General features: G+C 38.1%; 1 long non-coding RNA gene across 5 annotated transcripts in view; it reads left to right on the top strand.

Annotated features, from left to right (window-relative positions):
- The window catches only part of LOC148388298 (uncharacterized), a 154,410-nt gene that overhangs the window by 48,089 nt on the left and 83,635 nt on the right, over positions 1-22,686 (top strand). The gene's annotated exons all lie outside the window — the stretch shown is intronic.

Genomic DNA, 22,686 nt, shown 5'->3' on the forward strand with positions numbered 1-22,686 from the left:
CTCCAATCAAAACCTTATCTCTGCTAAGGCAATGTTGTATACACCTTGTGTCTTTTTAACACTCCAGCCCCCCCCCCCCCCCCCCCCCCCGCTCCCTCCTCATGATTTGAAACGGTAACAAAAGTAAAAATTGAGGGTTATCAGTTTTTGTATCACCATTCCATCAGTCTTGTACTCGTCATGTTTATTCATTTTGCCCTCAAGGGAGAGGAGTAAAAGTGAGATGATTAAATTCTAATTTGACCTCCATCATAATTTAACTGAGCCTATTATAATGTCAATCACTTCGACTTCATACTGTGGTGAAGACAGAGTGGCTGTGGAAGGGGGATTAGATTCAGTGTGGCGGACCACACTGTCACCGTATCAAATTGTATTTTATCAAGCCTTGCATGACCCAAGAGAGAACATAGCATGTGACTCACAAGGGCTCGTACATACATGGGCCTTAAAGTCGTGATGAACAAGTACTACCTCTTTTTGCTTTACCGTGTGTGAAATTGTGTGCTGAAAATGGTATGCTAATTACAAAGGGGAGATAAACCCTGTTTGGTGACTGCAGAGGAAAGCAAAAGTCTTACTTGTACATGATTATCAAACATTAAGATCATCTTCTGTCCATTTGATCATACATTTGAATAGAATGACAATTTGGTAGTACTAATACTAATACAGAGTTACAGTTTATTTAAAAATGTATTTGGGTTTCTTTTTACACATGGTTAATATAAAATAAAATTCACTGTGTAATAGAACAACTGTATAGAATCATGTTGAACCTAATTGACCTGCAATTTCTTTCAATATTCATTTGATTCCAATATTTTAGGTACAACCTGTGCAAAATAAAAAAAATATATACAGAAAATATTTTTTATACAGTTGAAAAAAATGAGTTCAAAAGATAAAACAGAACATGAAGACAGTCAAGATTTCCATTACAGATGATAATTTTACCAGAGTCAAAATCTTACATGAAAATACATGCATATAGATTGCTGTATTTTCTTGTCTCATGCAAATATGCAGGAATCTGCCTCACTTATTATTTTATTCAAATAAAAAAAAGCAACCAGGAGGTGAATTATTCAGAGAAGCCAATAATGTGGGCTGTGGAGGCAACATCTCACATCACCATCATCTCCCTGCATTCTTGCCATGTATTGTTGCTCTCCTGTGTTTTTTTTTTTTTTTCATCACTTATCCAGCACCTTTCATGGCATCTCTTTGATTGATTGCTTGTCACAAGTAAATAAATAATCAGTGCAGAGACATTCAGTACGTCTCCGATTAGAGTTACCTTTTAAAGAGTTGGGGGTTTTCTTCATTTTCATCCTCAAGTACAAAGCATTTAGCTAATAACTTAAAGGAGACAAAATTAATGGCAGGCCCAGTTTAGTAAGGGAATATGTCAAAGGTCAGGGGTCTGATTCAGACACCCCATTTTAATTCAGTTGGTGGCAGTTACTGTTAATGCGGACTGAAAAGAGTTGTTGAGCAAAATACTTGCGATTCATTGCTGATTTAGATTGCTGCACATAGATTTTGCTGGGTCTGTCTTTGATTCGTTTTACGCATCTTTATCCACCATCTCTGTCATGCTTGGTTTGCTACCTTGCCACCCGGTGTTACCGTGGATACCGTTTCCATGAGGAGAATGAGTGACGAGGGAGGAGGGCAAGGAGCCAAGCTGGTCCTGTAAGAGGCTTAAAAACCTGGAAGCTGTCATTTGGCTTGGGACCCAGCGCCGTCTTAGAATTGAGTTTCTGCTTTATCTTTTCTCAGCTCCGTGTTTTCCAGGCGAATGTCTGACCACCACGGCTTTGGTTGGTCGCCTGTGGCTCACACAGACAACTTTGCACATACACACAACGACCGGCTTACCTCCATCTTTAATTTCTCAGTTTGGACTTGTAGGCAGCAGTAACGACAGCTGGGACCACCAAGAAGCAGATAGGTTTTTTTTCTCTTAGTTGAGGGCAGGCTTTATATCGCACACACTCCTTCAAACGTATGGGGACAAGTAAGCACGTGATTTTTGCTGGAGAGTCAATTCATATCGGTTTTGATATCCAGTTAAAGAGATCGGGATTGAAAACACAAATGAAAATTACTTGTGGATTTTAGGTTTTGTATAATTACTTTTTTGGTAACATCCTAATGAAGCCTCTGACCAAGTGACATCAATGTGAATTTTGTGATGCATTTTCACACTTGCTCTGGAGCCTCTTTCAGTTTACTCCCATTCCAACAAGTTAATATCTATAAATATTAAATCATGCAGTGACATAAATTGACAAGTGATCCGACTCACAAGTTTTCCAAGGTATGAGACATCAGTCTTGTAAATTTTGCTTTGCCTTGTGAGCCTCAGACTTGAGAATCGAACGCTGTATGGTGGCTCAAGTCACTCCATGATAGCAGTTTTGGCCAATATTCAACAATTTTATTCAAAACGAGTGTTTAAGCTTTAAACCTTATTTATTTAAAACAAAGAGCCTTTCAGTCCGCTCACTTAATGCCAATGCTGATGCTCAACAAACAGTGGAGCAAGCTTGTAATATAACGCTACTCGCATTCAGTGATATTTTTCCTTATTAAAATACACATTATCAAACATTTTGTTGTTATTTTGATGACGGAAAGGTTTATTTGAGATATGACTGTATTGAGTTAGCTTAAGAGTGATCACAACCGCATTAAACTCATTTCTCAAGGCACCTCAGCGCCTGCAAATAAAAGTATAAATATTGATTTCTTGTCTACCATTCATCTTTTCATCTTTTGCTCTCCAGTAATTGGTCTCACTGTTTCAGCATTTTTTTTTTAGTGAAGTTTAAGTCAAAGTGTATCTTGTGAAAGATCATAGGTAGGCTATAATAAGACATTCAGCTTTCATTTGGGATCTAAGCTTTTTTCTTTAGTTTTATATGAGTATCCAAATCTGAAGTTGAATGGGCACACACGCACACACACACACACACACACACACACACACACACACACACACACACACACACACACACACACACACACACACATGCACTAAATTTTGCCAAGCAGCCTCTTTTTAGAGATTTTCAATTTACATTGCAAATGACTTTAGTCGGGTGAATGAGGCAAATTGCTTAAACACTGCCAAAAACAACAGAAACCACCAGTAAGAGCTAGATGAATTGTATTATTGAGAAACAAACCAAGCTGATTGACACTAATGAAAAACGTGTTTTGAAGAACTGGAAGAGAAGTGTTAAGACAAGGCAGAACAGGAGAGTTGATGCAACACATCAGCTCTCCTCTCTTCCGAAGCTGTCTGTGTTGGGCAGATTACGTCTCAAAAGTTAATGTAATGTAGTGTTGCGAGGGAAGGTAATTATTGTGTTAATTTTTTGTAAAAGCTTCAATTGAAATCGGACTGTCACTAATAAACACAGTGTAGATTTCCTAAAATCAAGCTGTTTATACAGGTTTTGTTTTTTTTAGATAAATGTCATCCGTTGACCTTTTTTCAAGTAATTGCGGTACAAAATTGGATGGATTTACTGTCATTAAGAACAAAGCAGTGGATGCCTTTTTACTTTTCGCTCCTCTCTTGGAAATGCAAATGGTGGCGACCTGTCAAGTTTACTATTCTCCATAAAAAGAAACATGCATTTTAATTGGCTTGCCGTTAACGGCCTTATAACAACGCTTATCTGTGCGATTTTTTTGCAGTCTACCTCACTGATGTCAGAGTACACACTACTGATTGCAGAAACTGCCACTCGCTGCAGCATCATTGGACAAACATAAACAGAAAAAAAAAATCACTTTTGTTAGCTCAATTTAATATATTTTATAATCTTCAAAATCAGTTTGATTAAACACTGGGATGCTTTAAAAACTTTGCCTCATGACCATAGAAGCCCAGATCACCTACTATACCTGAAGTTGTTTGAAGAAGTATAATAAAAAGATAAATTACATTATAACCTGCTACCACTGCTGCTGATCTGATGAAGTATCCAATTTTGTTGTTAGCCATGATAGCGCTCCATCAATTCCTTTGCCCACCACTAGGTATTTATCTTTCTCCTACCTGCTTGTTGCAGAACCTGAGGGCGATTAGCTTTAACTTTGCTTTTGTTTTTTGATCAATGCTGGTACTGATGGCGGTGGTAGAATTTGTTGGTCTCAGGGGAAAGACGTTGGTCGTTTAGTATTCCTCTTGTACTCAAGAGCCACTGCCAAGAGCCACGCCTTCGGAATTTTCTACCACACTATCCTAACAAGCATCCAAAGATAATGTAAAACATCCATGTTCTTGTGTAACTTCATCCTAGGGGATGATGCTGACCTTGTCTGCTTATGATGTACCATATTCCCTTTTTTCATCCATTTTGAAATTAGGAGAAAAATTAGGAGATTAAGATTAAGAGGTGTGATGTGATTTGGGAAAACATCCTGCTCTGTAGTTTCAATGATTTCATTATTTTACATTAGCAAAGAGGTCTTTTGTGAATTTGAATGGATTTTTATAAAACCATGTTCTTGTGTGTCCTTTTAGTGACAATTTGTCAATTACATCAAAAAGAAGGATTATTATTTTACCTACTGGAATTTGATGTTCCCCTAGAGTCGCATCAAATTTCTCTATATTAGGGGCCTTATTCCACACAACAAATTATAGGGCTATAGTCCTTTGTTGACTTTTCATAGCAGCTGTATGGTATTCACATGAGGTTCACCTCATGTTGAAATTGGCATGGGAGTGGTATCTTGGACATGACAAGGATGTCTCCTAATGAGCCAAGGAGGTCATAACAGTTGTTGAAGTGAGAAAATAAATCTGTTCTCAATAAAACAGCAAACTCTATAACAAGCACTGCGGCGTAAGCATTGGTCTACTGTACAGTATACAGCCTTGTGGTGGGAGGTACCAGTCAATAGTTACATGGTTGGTTTGACTCTTGATGTCACCACCTGTTCAGCCAGCCAAGTGTTGCCTCAAATGAGGCTCAGAGTGAGTTGAGTGGTGGAAATGAGCAGCATTTGACTGAAGCACCCTTCACGCTACCACCACACTGCAGGTGAAAAGCACTCAGACACACACTCGCTTATGTAGACACTTGTGGATGTGCTCATACAGGAATGCCTGATTGCTTGTTCACTTGGGTCTTTGCAATTTGATGGAAGTAACTGATGTAGAGCGCATTCAAAAATGCCATCAATCATTCATGTTATGTTACAGCGCTCGGCAGAAATTATTTAACTTATTTATCCTCTTTGAATTTACAGCCAGCACCCCATGAAATTGAAGCGCAGGTCCTTTAATTCGCTTGACTCTCTTTGTGATGTTTGTACACCTTCATTAGAGTGCAGTGTTAGAGTCGATCGACTGAACAGAAATTCTTTTACATGTCTGACAATACATATCAGAGCAAAAAACAAAAAAACAAGCCATTAGGATAAAGAAACTCCTTGTAGAGTTTGAAGATCCAGACAAGGTTACAAAAGATTGTGCATGGTGTGAAAAAACAAAATAAAAAGTACAGTTTCTTTGAAACATGGCCTATGCCTTGAAGATTTGTGCAAATTTATCTTCTTGCCTTGTTATAGCTGCATCAATTTAAGTTTGTCCGACCTCATACACAGTGTACACAATTTGAGCAACATCAGCTTGATGGGTTTTGCATTGTACATGTTGCTCAAGACTTGCAACCTTGCTAAAATGAACAAAACCCGAGCTGAGACATTTCAGTGCAAACATTTACAATAGCACCAGGGTAATATAACCTGGTAGGAATACAGTGTACTATTTTTTCAAAACCTTACCATAGCAGACAAAATGGAGAGGCATCTCGAAATATATACTCTAAAACACATCCAAGTGCGGCACAGGATGAATGCACAAGATCTCATTTGGTTCAGAGGTTGGAGTTCATACAAAAAGAAGTGCAACAGGTACAATTTTAAGTACACCTGTGCAGTCTAATGCAATTCATTACTACAAATAGGAGTATTCAATTTTGATTGACACTGTTGGAAAATATATTCATGTGAAAAATGTTTTAATTATTGAGTTTGTAGTTTTCAGTGGTGCAGAACTGCAAACAACAATGGCAAAGCATGATTGTCTTTGGCAATGAAGACCTTTTGGTACAAAAATGTGTTAAATCATGGCTGACTTATATGATTGGATGCACAACAATAATGAGTATTTAATTCAAATTGTTTGGTTAGATGTTCTAAAAATGTTCTCTCAAGTTTCAGTCTCTACTTCTTAAGGACAACATTAATCTAGAAAGAAAGAGTGTGTCAAGTTGTTGGACTCAGATATGCCATGCAGAACAACATGAGTAGTTACATGATTGTCTTAGAGTATCACATTAATATTACGGAATTGGAGACAGTGTTGGTAAACTGCTTGTGTCCTCACCTTGCCTACACAAGTGACTTGGATTTCCAATTTATGGACCCTCGATTTCACTTTTGGCTCTGAGTGCAGATCCTATTTATTCCAGCAAGCAAAGGGTCAACGGGTCAACCAATGCCGTGCTGCGACTAGGGCAGGTTGAAACGAGCTTGGATACATTTCCCAAACACCTACATTTCACTTGGCCGATTAAAAATAGACAAATAGACTTTTAATCTTTTTTTACTTTTTCTATTTTTTATTTTTTTTACAAGGGACTGTGATTATTTACTAAATATTGTTCAAAAGGGAATTGAATAAACATATCATTAAGACCTGTAAATTAAAAAGATTTCTGATTTCAAGGTAATTTTTGTATTAATTGGTGTTATATGTATGAACTAATTAGCAATCTGTCATCTTATTTACATAATGACACAAATTGCAAATAAAACAGCCAGTGGGCACTGCCATCATATTTATAAACTACCGCTGTCTTGGTTGATATTAGCTCTGTGATTGGGTGAATGAGTTGGCGAATGAGAGCGGAGCAGGGGATATAGTCAACAGTGTTCACAATATTTTGCCATGAAAACAAGGAAACAAACACTTTTCAGATTTTTTTTTTTTTTGCCATGTTGCATGAAATGGCAAACAGGTGAGTTTTCCTGTGAACAACAAACAATAGGTAGATAAAAATCTGTAAATAGTTGAATTTGCAAATGCTGAACCATAATTATGCAGGGTGCCACTGTATATGCATCTCCTGTATGCAGGCATACTACATATGAGTACATCCTGTGTATTATTTTATGTAAATAAATACACGACTGTAAACGTATTCCTATGAATGTCAAGTCTTCGGTAATGATCATTATTGCTTGAGTGCAATATGCAGTCTCATTTTGCCGAGATTATACCATTCATTTTTTTCAAAGGTCAAAGTATACATTTTTTCACTTCTTTTTACATTGTTTAAATTACACACATACATTATACATACAATTATACAAATTAAATGCAATGTTACGTCAAACACATAGTCCCATTACAGAGAGCGAGCCAGAGAGAGAGAGAGACAGACAGAACGCCAGAGAGACAGAGAGAGACAGCGAGAGAATGTGAGAGAGAAAGAGTGCAAGAGAGAGCGCCCCAGAGAGCAATTGTATTAGTCTTCAACAGAGGGCGCTGTGAACTTTGCACACTCTTCTGAGGCACCTTCCACCAATCTAATGCAATCCAGCAAACATGCTGCCTGGCTCGTGGTCTGCAGGCCTGGGAGATTAAACAAAGAGGGTTAATATCAATCAGTGTGTAAACACCCTCATAACTCACTTGAGTAATGAAGCTGTGGTGAGTCAGCCTTTTTCCCGTATTCCTGTGTGTGGTTGTGTGCGCGGGGAGGGAAAATGCCTATAATAAAAGTGTAGGCATGCTTTATGTTGCATAAAAACCAACAGGGTATCGTCTAATAACCTCACTTAAATTTACAAGCAGATAGGTGCTGTCTGTGTCTAACGGCAGTAATTTGATGTTTGGAAATGATCGTTTATGATTTACCAAATAATAAATACAAGAAAAATGACGAACATTATAGATATGCTGTGTTGAGAACTCTCAATAAACTAGGTTTATTTAACATTCTTTTTGTAGGATTTTTTTTCGCAACACATTTTGGGAAAAAGAAAACAAATATATAATTCCGCTTTTTCTTCCACTAAGCCTGCCCCTCCTTGAAAACCTTCTCTAAGAGCATTTGTAAGTCTGTAAGCTACTCTATACATGGAAATACTGCTATTAAATCTTAATGATGCAGGACCATTAGCAACAGCAGACATAATCTATCTATCTTGTGTAACAAACATACAAAACATTTTCCAGCGGAAGCCATTAGTCATTTGAAATTTAGCCTGTTTTATTTATGAATTCACTGACGATATAGAACATGATCCGACTGGACCAAATGTTCTTTGTTATTCCATCGAAACGGAACTGTGGGTGAAAAAGGAGAAACCTCAAAGGTTCTCCCGCTCCACTTCCACATGTCAATGGTCATCTTTATGATCGAAGGCGTCTTATCCGGTGAATATTTATTTTAACAGCAGTAACATCTTTTGAAATTGTCTGATGATTAGTGATGGTGAAATGGTATTTGTTTGTAAAGTTCAGAAGTTTTTATAATGGCGACAGTTGGACCAACCGTGGTACATTCAACTTTAGAGAAATTTCTGTCCTGCAGTCAGAGATTAAATGAGTACATCTCTAGGCTATAAAGCCATGTCTGTAGTGCTCATTATTAAATCTTCAGACATTTTGAATTTCAGACAGAGATTCGCATTGTTGGTGAATATCAGTGAGTTTGCTGACGCTGGGCCGTGATTGGTTGTTACCAGAGAGTGGCAATATGGCCGCCCCCTCAAATGGATAAAAATAAAAACGTAAATTTTTATGCTCCAAAAATGCAAAATTAATACAACATATTATTGTAAAGAAAATTTGGGGGTTGATTTTCTCTTTAAAGTACCCATTTTGACCTGTCTCTCATGTGACACTTCGGAACTACACTTCCAGAGAACCACCAAGTGCAAAACCAATCCACATTATATTCTTGCTATAAATGGTTTTTGGAATGTATTCTCTAATGAGACGACTGATCAAAAATACACTAACAAATTCAATCAGCTACTCAGCTTGTGTGGGCAGATGAATGTGCTCGGCATCTTGTTTATTTCAATGTACATTCAATTACAGTCGCCCACAAACGTGAGCTGCCTACCATATGTGAAGAAATTGACAATAAAGCAGACTTTGACTTTGACTTTGATCCTGACATACAAACACACTCATCTTCCTCATAACCATGCCCCCATTCCCATCTTTTTAGCGTCTTCGAAATTAGTGCTGTACTCTTACTTGATAAGAACTTTCTCTTTCTGCTAATGTTCTGTTGTACATAACATTCTGTGCAGAGGAAGCGCCCTCTATGCAACAACATTGTGTCTTTGCACACATTAATACTTCCCAACCATGCTCCTTAAGTATTCACAATTCCCCCAGCCGTGCCCATCCCCAATTTTCACAGAAGCATACTGCACGTTCTGCATAGATCCAGAGAATTACAGAAACAGCCCAGTGAAAATTACACACACAAGCCCAGGCTGCTCATGCGCACGTGAAAGTGTGCTGGTCAAACACGCACGTACTCACGCAGATACCCTCCCGATGCACGCGGTGCTTGTCAGCATGTGTTCTCTCCATCTTTCCTCCTCGTTCTGTCTCTCTCCGGGGCACCCACTATAGCGGCTGATGTGGCCAGCACTTCATATTGCCGAAGGAGGTGTACGGAAAATATGATGATATCTCGCGAAGGGGGGTTTCAGGAGGTTTGCTTGTGAAGAAGAAGCTAAAGGGTTGGTTAGGTGGTCTGATAAGCTATTGAGTCATTCCAACCATATGTTACACTAGACTGCTAAATCTGCCGGCCAGTTTAGCAGATGATTGTCATTGCCGGTGGCCATTCATGATTGCTTCTGCTCTTGATTTACAATTTGGGCTAATTTTTATCCTATCATCAGTGTACCATTAAATGCTAGCGTGCTGGAGACTAGCCTCCAGGAATCTATAAGGAAATGCCTTATTTATGAATAAATTGAATAAATAAGGCATTTCCTTATAAATGCCTTGAAGTTTATGTTGCCATAACTATACCTTCTTAACTTTTGGTTATTTTGTATAACAAAATATTGCTTTTACAATAAAGGTTTTATAATGGTAATAGTTTGGGATTTCAAACAAATTATTCAACATATATATTGATATAACGTGTGGTAATGATTCTACCACATTTGTAGCGAATTGTTTTTTTTTCTTCCCCCAAAAAGGTCTTTAGCCTCCTTTCCAGATCCACAAAAAACATTTTGTAAATCATTGTATTTAAACTGTCAGTTCATCTCAAGGACTTCTCCCTCTAAACATTTCAATCTCCTCTTTCTGTTTATTAAATCCAATTCACTCAATTTTGGTAGTGCAGGGAATCAAACAATGTGATCTTGTCATTGTTAAGGCAATTTGAGTCACACAGCGTAAAGGCAGCTTGAGTAATACAGTAAGCAATATGAAGGCAACGCTCATGTATCAAGTGGCTGTGAAAACATGTTTGGATTTCAATTAGTCTCTTCAATTCATTATACATGAATGAAAACCCATACTTTGAGATGCAGTTTCAAAGTTAAAATAGTGTTTATTTATTCTCAAAGAGCATATACATCATCATCGTATTTCCCACACGTGTACGCAGTGACACACATTGCTCAGAGGCACGCCCCGCGCTCTCAGCGTGTATTTAAACGCTGTTCTCCCGTGACTTATAAACCCGCAAAGTAGCCCATTTGCGAAAGGTGAAGCGTAAAGTGGCGAGGGATCACTGTATTTACGTTTTAGATCAGGGGTGTCAAACTCATTTTTTTCGCGGGCCGCATTGGAGTCATAGCTTTTTTCGGAGGACCATTATGACTGTCAACCCAAAGAAATGTATGAGCACCTCATATTATATACAGTAAAAGCTACAAAACAAACTGACAAATAACTCGTTTTCAAATCAGACGAGTAAAAACTGGTCAAATATTTAAAAATATATATATATTAAAAGTGAAGACAATTTGCAATTCTTGTAATGACACCCGAATTTGATGCACAATTTGTCTTTGCGGGCCACATAAAATGATGTGGCGGGCCGTATCTGGCCCCCGGGCCTTGAGTTTGACACCTGTGTTCTAGATAATGTCTCAGCTTGACCGAAATTGGAATTTGTAATCATTTTTTTAATACCTGAATCACAGGAGACTTGTATTAACATACGAATATCCAACACTTCCTCATCCAATACGTCACAAGGTCAAGAGCAACTTTTTCTTGTCCTCTGAGTAGGATTGCTATGTTTCAGCTCCAAGTGGATCTGTGAATTTCTCCCCCTACCCAATGCAATAGCATGACATCCAATATTCCCATAAGGCGGGTGCTCTTTCAGTGGCGGCTTTGGGGAGAAAAATACCCCCGAGTGTTTAACCCGCTATCCTTCCCTTCTATGATTGGTTACTTGTGTAAAAAAGTAATCTCCCATTGCTTTATTGATTGGAAAAACTCTGGGGAAAGCTGGCTGTAACATTGGATACTACGGATCTGCTTGTGGATTACATCTGCCTGTCGACACTTAAAATTGCCACCGGGACAAACCTGCAAGGAGGAAGGTATTCAATATGTCAGCTGCAGTGAAAGGTGGTGAGCAGGATAATAATGAGCAACCAAGTAACCAAAGAGGGAACGCAATTCCACAGGAACTTAGGAAGTTAAAGTCAAGCAATTTCTTTTTTTTTGTCCACAATTGGGACAAATATTGATACTCAGAGATTTATGCTGTAAGAAAGAAAACATTTTACCCTACTGAATTTTATGTACTATAATTTTTCTTCAGATCTAATTTGATGTGAAGTTTTAAACACTCACACATTGAAAGTATCACTTCACAGAAACGCTCCACAGTGTAATCCAAATATATAAATGTTTATGCCTCATTACTGTGCATAAAATTCTACAGGTACACAGATAGCCTTTGCTTTTGTGTCATTTTGACATCCTTCATATGGAATTATTCATGTTAGAACAAACGGTGGAGAAACTTTAATCAAATGCCATCTTCCCTTCAGCTTCCCGACCTCTCTCAATGCTGCCTGAGCAAGAAGCGGAGGTCAGTGACTTCTGCTAGCACGCTTTCCTTTGAGAAGCGTGACCACCACATGAGGGTGACAAGAAAAAAAACACTTTAAATCAGCTGTGTATAGTTGAAGTTGGCCTTGGTAACCTACATTGTGATGATTAATGTAAGTGTGTGATGGTGGCTGTTGGTAAAGGACAAACACACAAGTGACTGGAAAGCAGAGTAACCTCTGCTGCCGATCAATTCTCTGGAATAAGCAAGTCATAAGTAAAACTACTTGCGTAATTGTTCACTGAATCTAATGAAAATATTTGCACGTTTATTCTGACATTAATTCTCATTGAATATTAACTCTCAACAGTGAGGCATTTTTGAAATACACACACGCATGCACGCACACACACACATGCACACGCACACACGCACACACACACATGCACACACACACACACACACACACACACACACACACACACACACACACACACGAGCCTTTTAATGCAACCAATTATTTTTAAGACCAAATAATGCTTATTTGCAAAGCTTTGTACTTAAAGGTGTGATGCAGCAAACATGTCTGCGTATAAATTAGCCTCGAAAAATGCACTATCCTGCATGGCAGCCAAATAAAGAGGTAGAATGCTTGGGTGGAGGAGCCATTTGGACTGTGAATTACCACCACCTCTTCTCTGCTTTAAGAGGGGAACATACATGGAACGCTGCTGGTTAGTAGTTAGCACCGAAGTTGTGAGGTTGCTACAGCCCTCAAGAGGGTCTGCACAGGCACTCCCAGACCCCACTGAGTGTCAAGAGTCGATTGTATGCCCACCTTGTCACTTGGACTGACAAGTCACTAGCGCTTTAGATGTGAGGTGTAATTTATTCAGCAACTGCAGTTTATAGGTTGTGGAACATCATCTATTTTATTTCTGGCTCATTTGCCGGAAAGATGGGTCAGTAATGACAATGCGCATAAGCATGGGATTTAATAAAATAAAGGCATACAACATTGTGCAAAGAGGTCACTAAAATAATCTTAGCACAAATCTTTTCCCTTTTTAAATATATAATAGTATATATTTTTAACTTTGATTTTAGAAATTACTATAAAATTACTGTATTTTCTACTGTATATATACTGTATGTGTGTGTATATATATATATATATATATATATATATATATATATATATATATATATATATATATATATATATATATATATATATATATATATATATATATATATACACATACATACATACACACACATGTACCGTATTTTTCGGACTAATCGTCGCTCCGGAATATAGGTCGCATTAGCCAAAAAATGCACAATAACGTGACAAAAACATATATAAGTCGCTCCGGAGTATAGGTCGCATTTTGGGGGACATTTATTCGACAAAATCCAAGAACAGACATGAACGAGCAACAACAGACGACAGTGCGCCTTATAATCAGGTGCGCATTATATGTGGACCAATATTAAGCAACTACAGCAAGCGTGTCCAAAGTCCAGTCCGCGGGCCAAATGTATATATCTTATATATGGACAAAGTTTTAAAATGGGCCATTCATTGACAGTGCGCTTTATAATCCGGTGCGCCTTATATATTGACAAAGTTTTAAAATGGGCTATTCATTGAAGGTGCGCCTTATAATCCGGTGCGCCTTATAGTGCGGAAAATACGGTATATGTATTTTAGTTTTGTGTCATCTATAGAATACAATAGTACGCCCAGCCCGCATGGGCCTACAATACAATTAAATGATCTGTCACCAGGACTAGGACCAGACTGCAACAATAACCCACGTCAAAAACAGTCTGCCTTATGTACTTTTCAAGATTTTCTAGGCTAGCTAGATTGATCTTTCAAAAGAGTTTGTTTTTCAAGTCTATGGGAAAGATAAAAGATAAAAAACAACAACATTGCAATAGGAACATTACCCCAGTTGCTATCAATATGTGATGTAGGCAGGGTATGTTCTTCCCAAACTGGGACTCAAAGTTTAAGTTTCAGGGCTGAACTGTATTGAAGATCACTCAGGTACCACTATTTGGCAAGCTACCGTCGGTTGTTTTTCCGCCCAGCTAGATGCTGACTCTTTTAACAGCACAGTGTAGTAGAGCAGGTCTCGATAAGACTGCCACACGATGCGGTGAATTAATATACTGCACAGGTGCTACGTAATCCCACCTGCCAGGTTCCTCAATTCCATCTATTTTCACACCTTCCGGCTCCTCTGTTCTCCCCTCTTTCCCCTGCTGAACTAAAGGATCCAAATCTTATTCATATCTTCTCATATCCAATTAACTCATGAAGGCGCAATGTGCTTGACTAGGTCTTTTGACTCTGCCAACTGCACCGCATGACTGATACGACTGGCATCATTACGTGAAACAGAAAAATGACTTAGCAACTGAATACATTGTGTGTGAATGTGTCTGTGTGTGTCAGAATGTGGCTAAAAATTTGGCCAATGAGATCCAAGGAGGAAATAAAATTCTAGTTAAGATTCCATTGAGCTGGGCTTGTTTGCATTTTTTTGCTTTATTTAGTATTATTTTTATTTTCCTTTTAAAATAGAGGTTTAATGGCCTTTTTGTAACGTGTTTGAATGTATCATCAGAGCTGTTATAGAAAGTGCTAAAGGTATTGGAAGAAAGGTGAGATGGGATGTGAAGGTTGACACTTCACTCCCTTTTTTTAAATTTACTTATTTCTTTTTTAAAACAGTGTCCAAATTTAGATGTAGGCTTGGATACAGTGTCAGGTAAATTTTGGAACACTGGAGCTGGACAGTGCCTCAGTTGAAGTCAGCTATGGAACAAGAAAGTAATGCTTACTTCACTGTGGTTTGCTCATTCAGCACTTTTTACATCTGTACACTCATAGCAAATGATTAAACGCTCAGTTTGTGTTTCTGTGTGTGTGTATGTGTGTGAGTATATGCATTTGTGTGTATGCAGCTGTTTCATCAGTAAAAAATGATTTTCTCGAGTACCACAACTTGCTGATACTTCCATTTGTTGTTGATTTGGTTTGTATATCAATATCAAGCATTCATCTGCAACAGAGCTGATCTTAAGGGAAAGCTTTGAGCAATTCAAATATGCATCACATATATGGTATTAATTTCTGTCTGATTAGTGTAATGCAAGATGCAAAGCTGTAAATTAAAACTCGCAAATTCCCCGGTCTTATTATGTTTGTGTATAGATTAGAACATTTTGCATAATGAGCAAAATAATGGTCCGTAGGACATATTAGACAGACATATTAACCTTCATTGAAAATATTTATTTTATGTATATGCAGTACTAATATTTAAGACACATACGTATTGATTCATGCCACAAATCTAAATGAATCATTGATTTATGGTGATTTAGAGTAGTTATTTGTGGTATGAAATAAGTGTGGAATGGTAATAAAATTAAAAATATAAAAACATAATGGTATTATAAAAATAAACATAATATAGTGGTGCCATTATAACGTCAGCTACTGACAGACTGATATGACAGGATAGAATTACGGCATAATTAAACAAGTGCAATCAAACCTAAAGCAGCTCCGAGACCATTCTGACCAACCCACCCTCACTTAATCGCCTCCAAAAGGCAATTCTAGTTAGCTTTTTAGACAGTGTCAATGGAATTTCATGCCTGTCCCCTCCAGCAAATCTCAAACTCACAACACAGAAGTACGTACTTCAGTTAATGATTTTAAAGTGTAATTCCTTTGAGTTGGCCTTGACATCTAGACAGCCAAGGATAAATGGATCTCTTTTGTGAAAAGGTACTAACTAATGTAAGTGTACTTTATCCAGGGGCGAGGTGGCCTTTACTTCTGAGATGCTAAGATTATTTTCTGTCGATGTGGAATTTGGGTGACCATCCCAGTCCTGATCCAGTGAGATGAGAGGCACCTCAGGGGGTGCACAATTGGAAAACCTTCAGCTTTTAGTGTTAAAGGCTGAAGATCAGATCTGAAGTATAGACACACCATTGTTGTAATCGTTCTACATCAATCATCTTTTATCATCATTTTTTAGTATTTTGTTACCACCTTGTTCATATTCACTGTGTTTTTGGGGCTGTGCCGAATCACTAGAATTAGTTTACTCTCACAAGCTGTTTAAAAGATTGGTTCATGATTCAGCATCAGCACTGAGTCATGTTCACACATGCATATTGAGATATTTATCTATCCCCACGACTAACAAGTCTAACATGTCTTTATATAGGAAAACAAATATTTACATAGCAATTTATTTTTGTGATCCGCAATTTATTTTGGCGGTCTGCAATGTTGCAGCCCCACCAGCAATGTTGCTCTGTGCGGTATATTGCACGTATTGCACATGCCAGTAACCACTTCTGCAAATGTAGCTGAATGATTTTTTTTTTTGACAAGGAGGTCTTATTTCTCACCAAAACATTCGATAATAGGACGCATGGTAGACTAGCGGTTAGCATTTCTGCCACTCAGTCAAAGGGTCCTGGGTTTGAACCTCAACTCTGGCCCTCTGGTTTGCATTATGTCCCCGAACTTGCGTGGTTTTTTTTCCAGCTTCCTGCCACATTCCATAGTTATGCATGTTTGGTTAAGAGAATTTGAAGACTCCCAAGTGGAGTGTGAATGGTTTCTTGGTAGCTCCTATGTTCCATGCAATGTGCTAGAGACTCCACCTCTTGCCCCAAGTCAACCGGGATAGGGTCCAGGTAAGCCGGCGGAAGAGAGAAACAGAAAATGGACAGGTTTATTATTAATGATAATGCATGATGATAACCTTTCAGAATATCATTTTTAGTTTGGTCTACATAGGGTAAAAATGTGTTCAGTGTCAAACTAGAAGCTATAGGTTTTATGGTTAAATGTTTGAAGTCACCACACTGCCTCATATATCCTCTGCATACATCTTTTCAGTAGAGGTTTCTCTACAGTTTTTATTCTTCTGTTCTCAGCGTGCGATTTCTGCTATTCTCGGATCAAATGGGAATACAAATCCTAAATCAATGTATCAGAGGGGCTTTCAATGCATGTCTTATGATGTGACTGCAGTAATGATTAAAACTGTTTATTATCATGTGCACAGTAGTCACCACAACTGAGTGGGATTTCTATTGTTTCATGTCAATTAGTTTATGTGGAGAAAATCCTTTCAAGATTCTAGTAAGCAGTCACTTTATTGTTTACTCTTCTTTTAATAATCTATTGGTTTTTAACACATATGTAAAGCAAGGGAATAAACTTGGGCTTTCCAGGGAATAGGTGTTCCTAAAATTGTAATACTGACAAGGGCTTGGGTCTATTGCTAGTAACAGTGACGAAAAAATGTGACCTCTGTCAAATGTATAGTATTTCACATAATAAATTCACCCTGAAAAATGACAGTATGTCTTTGTTTGCCAAATTTAAATGACTAAAAATGGCAAGTACCGTATTTTCCACACGATAAGGCACACCTAAAAACCTCCAATTTTCTCAAAAGCCGACAGTGCGCCTTATAATCCGGTGTGCCGGATTATATATATTGAGCCATTACAGCAGGCGTGTCCAAGCATATGGACTTATATATGGACAAAGTTTTAAAATGGGCCATTCATTGAAGGTGCACCTTATAATCCGGTGCGCCTTATATATGGACAAAGTTTTAAAATGGGCCATTCATTGAAGGTGCGCCTTATAATCCGGTGCGCCTTGTAGTGCGGAAAATACGGTATAAAGTTGCAAAATCATGAAAGATAAGTCAGTTCTTTCCTCTTTGGAACGCTGTGGGCGTGTGCTGAATTTAGTGCTATGCTAACTCAACGAGGCCGTAAGCATCAAGTTCTGGGCCCCCCAAAAGAAATTCTTGGAGTTGACAGAGCGTGACTGTACCTTAACTTTCAACACACGTACACATATAAAAAAACACGCACACACACAACGCACACACACAGAAAGAAAGATGGAGAGGCACCGCAAATGAACGAAAAAGCCATTATCACAAGTCTTTTTTCATCTGAGCTATGAAGCTTAGGCAAATATCAGCATTAATCAGCGGGTGAGACGATGGAAGAAAGCAAGGCAACAATCCAACCTGAGAATACACACGAGGCCACCGAGTGGCCCACAAATCACACTCTTATCTGCACGAGATGAAAGACTCGTTTCCCCTAGGCCAGTAAACACAATTTTGAATTGAAAGACCCTCTCAAAGGCCATTCATCAACAAATCTTCTCTATCTCTAATTATGCCTAATAGAAGCCAATAAGTGATATGCCCAAGCCCTCTCATCGAATGTTACCTCCTCAAACAGTGTGTACATACAAAAACTGCATAACCAATTTCATTTTGAGCCAAAGGTGATGTAAATGGAATGTGATGTAAGGCTTAAACTGGTGTTTATGCTTCAGTAGAACATTTCCATATTAGTATTGCATTATCAAAAAAACAAAACTTGTTGAAAGGCCGGCACATTGCTGGTTGTGGTTGAAAGCCTTTGTAAAACAGTAACATAAACACATTTAATGGATGCTTGCTTGGGAAAACATCCCCAGAATGATCCAGATATTCACTGATCAATATTTTTATGATGCTGCAAAAATACCAATGTTTAGAAAAAACAAGTAGTGAATGTTGTATTACCGTATTTTCTGCACTACAAGACGCACCTAAAAACCTCCAATTTTCTCAAAAGCCGACAGTCCGCCTTATAATCAGGTGCGCCTTATATATGGACCAATATTGAGCCACTACAGCAGGCGTGTCCAAAGTCCGGCCCGTGGGCCAAATGTATATATCTTATATATGGACAAAGTTTTAAAATGGGCCATTCATTGAAGGTGCGCCTTATAATCTGGTGCGCCTTATATATGGACAAAGTTTTAAAATGGGCCATTCTTTGAATTCATTATAATCTGGTGTGCCTTATAGTGCGGAAAATACGGTATTTAAAAGAGCCCTACAACATGCCCTGCTCAACTTTTAACAAATATGATCGTATCTCAAGTATACATATCCCACTCACGTAATTTCATTAACTATATTAGTGACCAACACCCACACGAGGGCTACCTCTGTTGAATAACATGCAGGATGGCATCAATGAAGACTGCAGGGAACATTCTGCTAAAAAGATAGTTGACATTCCACTTAAATCCATTAGGACAGAATCAATAGAGTGAGTAGAGTGTGAAGTGATGCCAGGGCGCCACATTTCCTGGAGGTAACCAAGTGAGATAAAATGCTAATATGAACATTTAGGATATGGATTTGTCTCTTGCAAGTATGTAACTTCACATAAATAAGACATTTAAATGAATAAGAAATTTAAATGAACAACATTCTTTATAATAATGAGTCCTGTGTATAGGTTTTGATTTAGTCAACCATTTGCAAGCTTGAACAAACACTGACGAAAAATCATCATTCGTCGCTTTCGCAAACGTTTGCAAACATTCACCACTCAGCGGGATTCGAGTTTAAGTCACTGAACAACGCCGCCACTCGTATTATTATATAATGTACACAATTAAAGACCTTTTATAAAACTTATTTTTATTTTATGAAATCTTTCTGTGACAAGTCATTCGTAGTCTGGGACCAATGTTGACTGCTTCCATCTTGTACTACTTCCTGGCCTTAGTCTAAGTATAGTATCAAGGTTCTTTTATTCTGTATCCTTTTTCTTTGTCCCCATGAGATTTAATGAGGACTGCTGCACAAGGCTGCCAGACTCGAGCTTTGATCTTGTTAACTTTGTTCACCAGTCCATCTTCTATAGACGGGCTTACCCCTTGAATCAATGAGTCAGCCTTACCACTCAACATTTGGATTTAATGGCTTCCATACCTCTACAGATTGTCTCGTCCCTTCATGCATTTTCTCACTTTCTTCTTTGCGCATAAAGTATGTGGTACGTTACCTTTCGAGGCAAAGAGATATGCAGCTTCAGCTTGACCCTTTTTTTGAAAAAAATAAAATAAAATAGGGGCTGTTTGTGTGTCAGTACAGCCCAACTTGGAAAGTTATGAAAGGGTTATATACTAGTTCGTTATGGTGTTGATAGTTGGCAGTGTAAGTATGAATCAAAGTTGATGGTCCTGGTAATGGACCTGATTTATTACTACTTCAAAGTACAAAGGTAAACTGGTTGTTTTATTTAAAACTGCAATTGTGCTTTTTCTTTGTATTCAATGTGATGCATATCACAAGGGGACAAATGCACTGTGAGGCTTAGTTTGTCTTTTTTTGGAGACCAGAGGACGGTTTCCATGGCTTTATCAGATTTATACTGTCTGACTGTTGGACAGGATTGGTTCATCTTTAAGACAAGTACAGACTGGCTTGTTTTTGAAAGTGTGAGTTGATGCAAATTATACAATACTCTGTGGACAATTTAAGCTTTCATTGTACTTCTATGGGCAGGGGCAGGGTCAGTATCATTGTTAAAAAGATTGATACATTGGACCAATAAAATGGGGCCTCAAAAGCTCAATATATCTGTGGTTGTTTGAAAGGGATGTTGCAAAAAAATAGAATAAAAATAACTTTTGACCCTGTGTTGAGGGTGTGCTTCTCTCCTGTCCCAATTAGGTCAAACCAGAGGTTGACTCATATAGATTGTGGTTTTACCGTAGATAGACTGACGGACTAATTTCTCTTCAAGTCGTCAAATATTTTGGCACTTGAAGACCAGCACGCGACAACTGAGCACTTTTAAATATATTGACATACTAAGTAGGACATTGTGAATGGAGAACGGTCTGGAACAGCGGAAATGATGTCGAACATTACTGTTGTCCCACGCATGGTATTGACTGAGCAAACAAATTGCTTCTACTCATAGTCTGACTGAGGAGTAGAATGGGAGGTTCATTGCAAAATTGAGCTGGCGTCAGTGCTTAGAGACAGAGGAGCTCCCTCAGCTCCTCTATTTCCATTTATCGGCCTCTCTACTTAAGGAGTGGAACAGGTGAATATTTCACGCTGACTGCCCAGAGCAGGATGAGGCATATGGGTGACACTCGACTCCATTCATAATGGATGGTTGGAGAGAACCGGCTAGTCTCCCAGACGGTGAAGAATGTTCCTTTGGGGCATCCTTCTCGTATGTCCACCAACTTAAGTTTGTCAGTATGATCTTGGAAGCATTGTGTTTGCTTTGAATATATTTATTTTTGCACGCACATTATATTCACAATATCATTTTGCTAAAAGAACAGGACGCACTTTTTGGATCTGAGGCATTCTGTCCTCAGATGTGGAAAACGATTATTGCCACACTGGGAAATTAAAACCAACCACTGGCTGATTGTAAAGGCTGACATAAATTTTTCTTGTTTCGTACTTGGGCAACAAGACAATAATTGGTAGGTTTTCGTTTTCTCTCCTAATTATACTGTATATTTGTTTGAATTTCTTGGCTCCCACCGTCCTGTGTGTGTGGCGTTTGCATGTTCTCACCATTTTTCATCTGCTTTCATTGTTTTTGTTGTGTTTTTTTTCCGAACATTTTGGTAGGATTCTAAAACCTATGTCATTTGCATGAAAACTCTTAGAAGATTAGAAATACAAGCATTGATTTAAATCATTTACTTAACCAAGTAAAATTGTACACACTCTGAATATTATTTTATCTTCATTCAATTTGCAATACCTATTTTGATATTTTGAGATAATAGTTTTCTATTTTCATCTCTCCACACTAAAATGTTTCCATTTTAAATTCACTTGGATATTACTTTCACTAAAAACTTCATTCCAAAAGCTAAATGCTGACAGTGACGGGTAAGATTGAACTGTGCAAAACAAAAACAAACAAATGAACAAAAATAATGTTAAATTAACTAAATAAGTCTACAGTCTGCCTTGCCTGTATGAGTTTTTTTCACGTTTTATAAACGACAACCCATCCAACCAATTCATATGTGTAATTGAAAAAAATAATAATTGAAAACGTCTTTTTTTGTTACAAAGTTCCTCTTACTTTCTACCACTGTAGTATTACAATGATTAAAATGCAGATTTCTGATGCATTAAAGTCAGTTTAACCTCTCGTTATTTTTAAATTGCATCGCACTCCGTCTTTTGTCTCTCTTTTGTGGTGTTATTTATGACACATATGGTTGACAAGGGGTGACTGTGATAGCTGCAATGTTAAAAATAAGAAGCTACCACCAGAGGATTCCCCTCAGATATCTTGTCTTTGGTGCGCTCATAAAATATTGAGGTTTCATTGAAAATACAGGACGGTCATGTTTTTTTTTTTTTTTTTTGCTTTTGTGTGTACGTGCCTGCGTGTGCGTGTGTGTGTGTGTATATTGAGCGTGTGCAACGTAAGGCATTTGGCAGACAGCGGCTATTTTCCATTGGTTTGGGCTCACACATATCCAGGATTTGCTTTTGAAACAAAAATAGATTCAATGTCATGGAGGAGATTTTGATGGAAACGAATGAGAGAGGAGAGAGAATGGAGCTGTTTTGGGTCAAAACCTCGCATAACCTTTCAAGGCTGAATACCCCACTGGGTGTCGGCAAATGTAAAAGTCATCGCTGACTGTGGATAGACAACCTAACAGAGC

Source organism: Syngnathus floridae, chromosome 13, assembly GCF_059516105.1.
Source record: "Syngnathus floridae isolate MCC-2025c chromosome 13, RoL_Sflo_1.0, whole genome shotgun sequence".
NCBI classification, from domain to species: Eukaryota; Metazoa; Chordata; class Actinopteri; order Syngnathiformes; family Syngnathidae; genus Syngnathus; species Syngnathus floridae.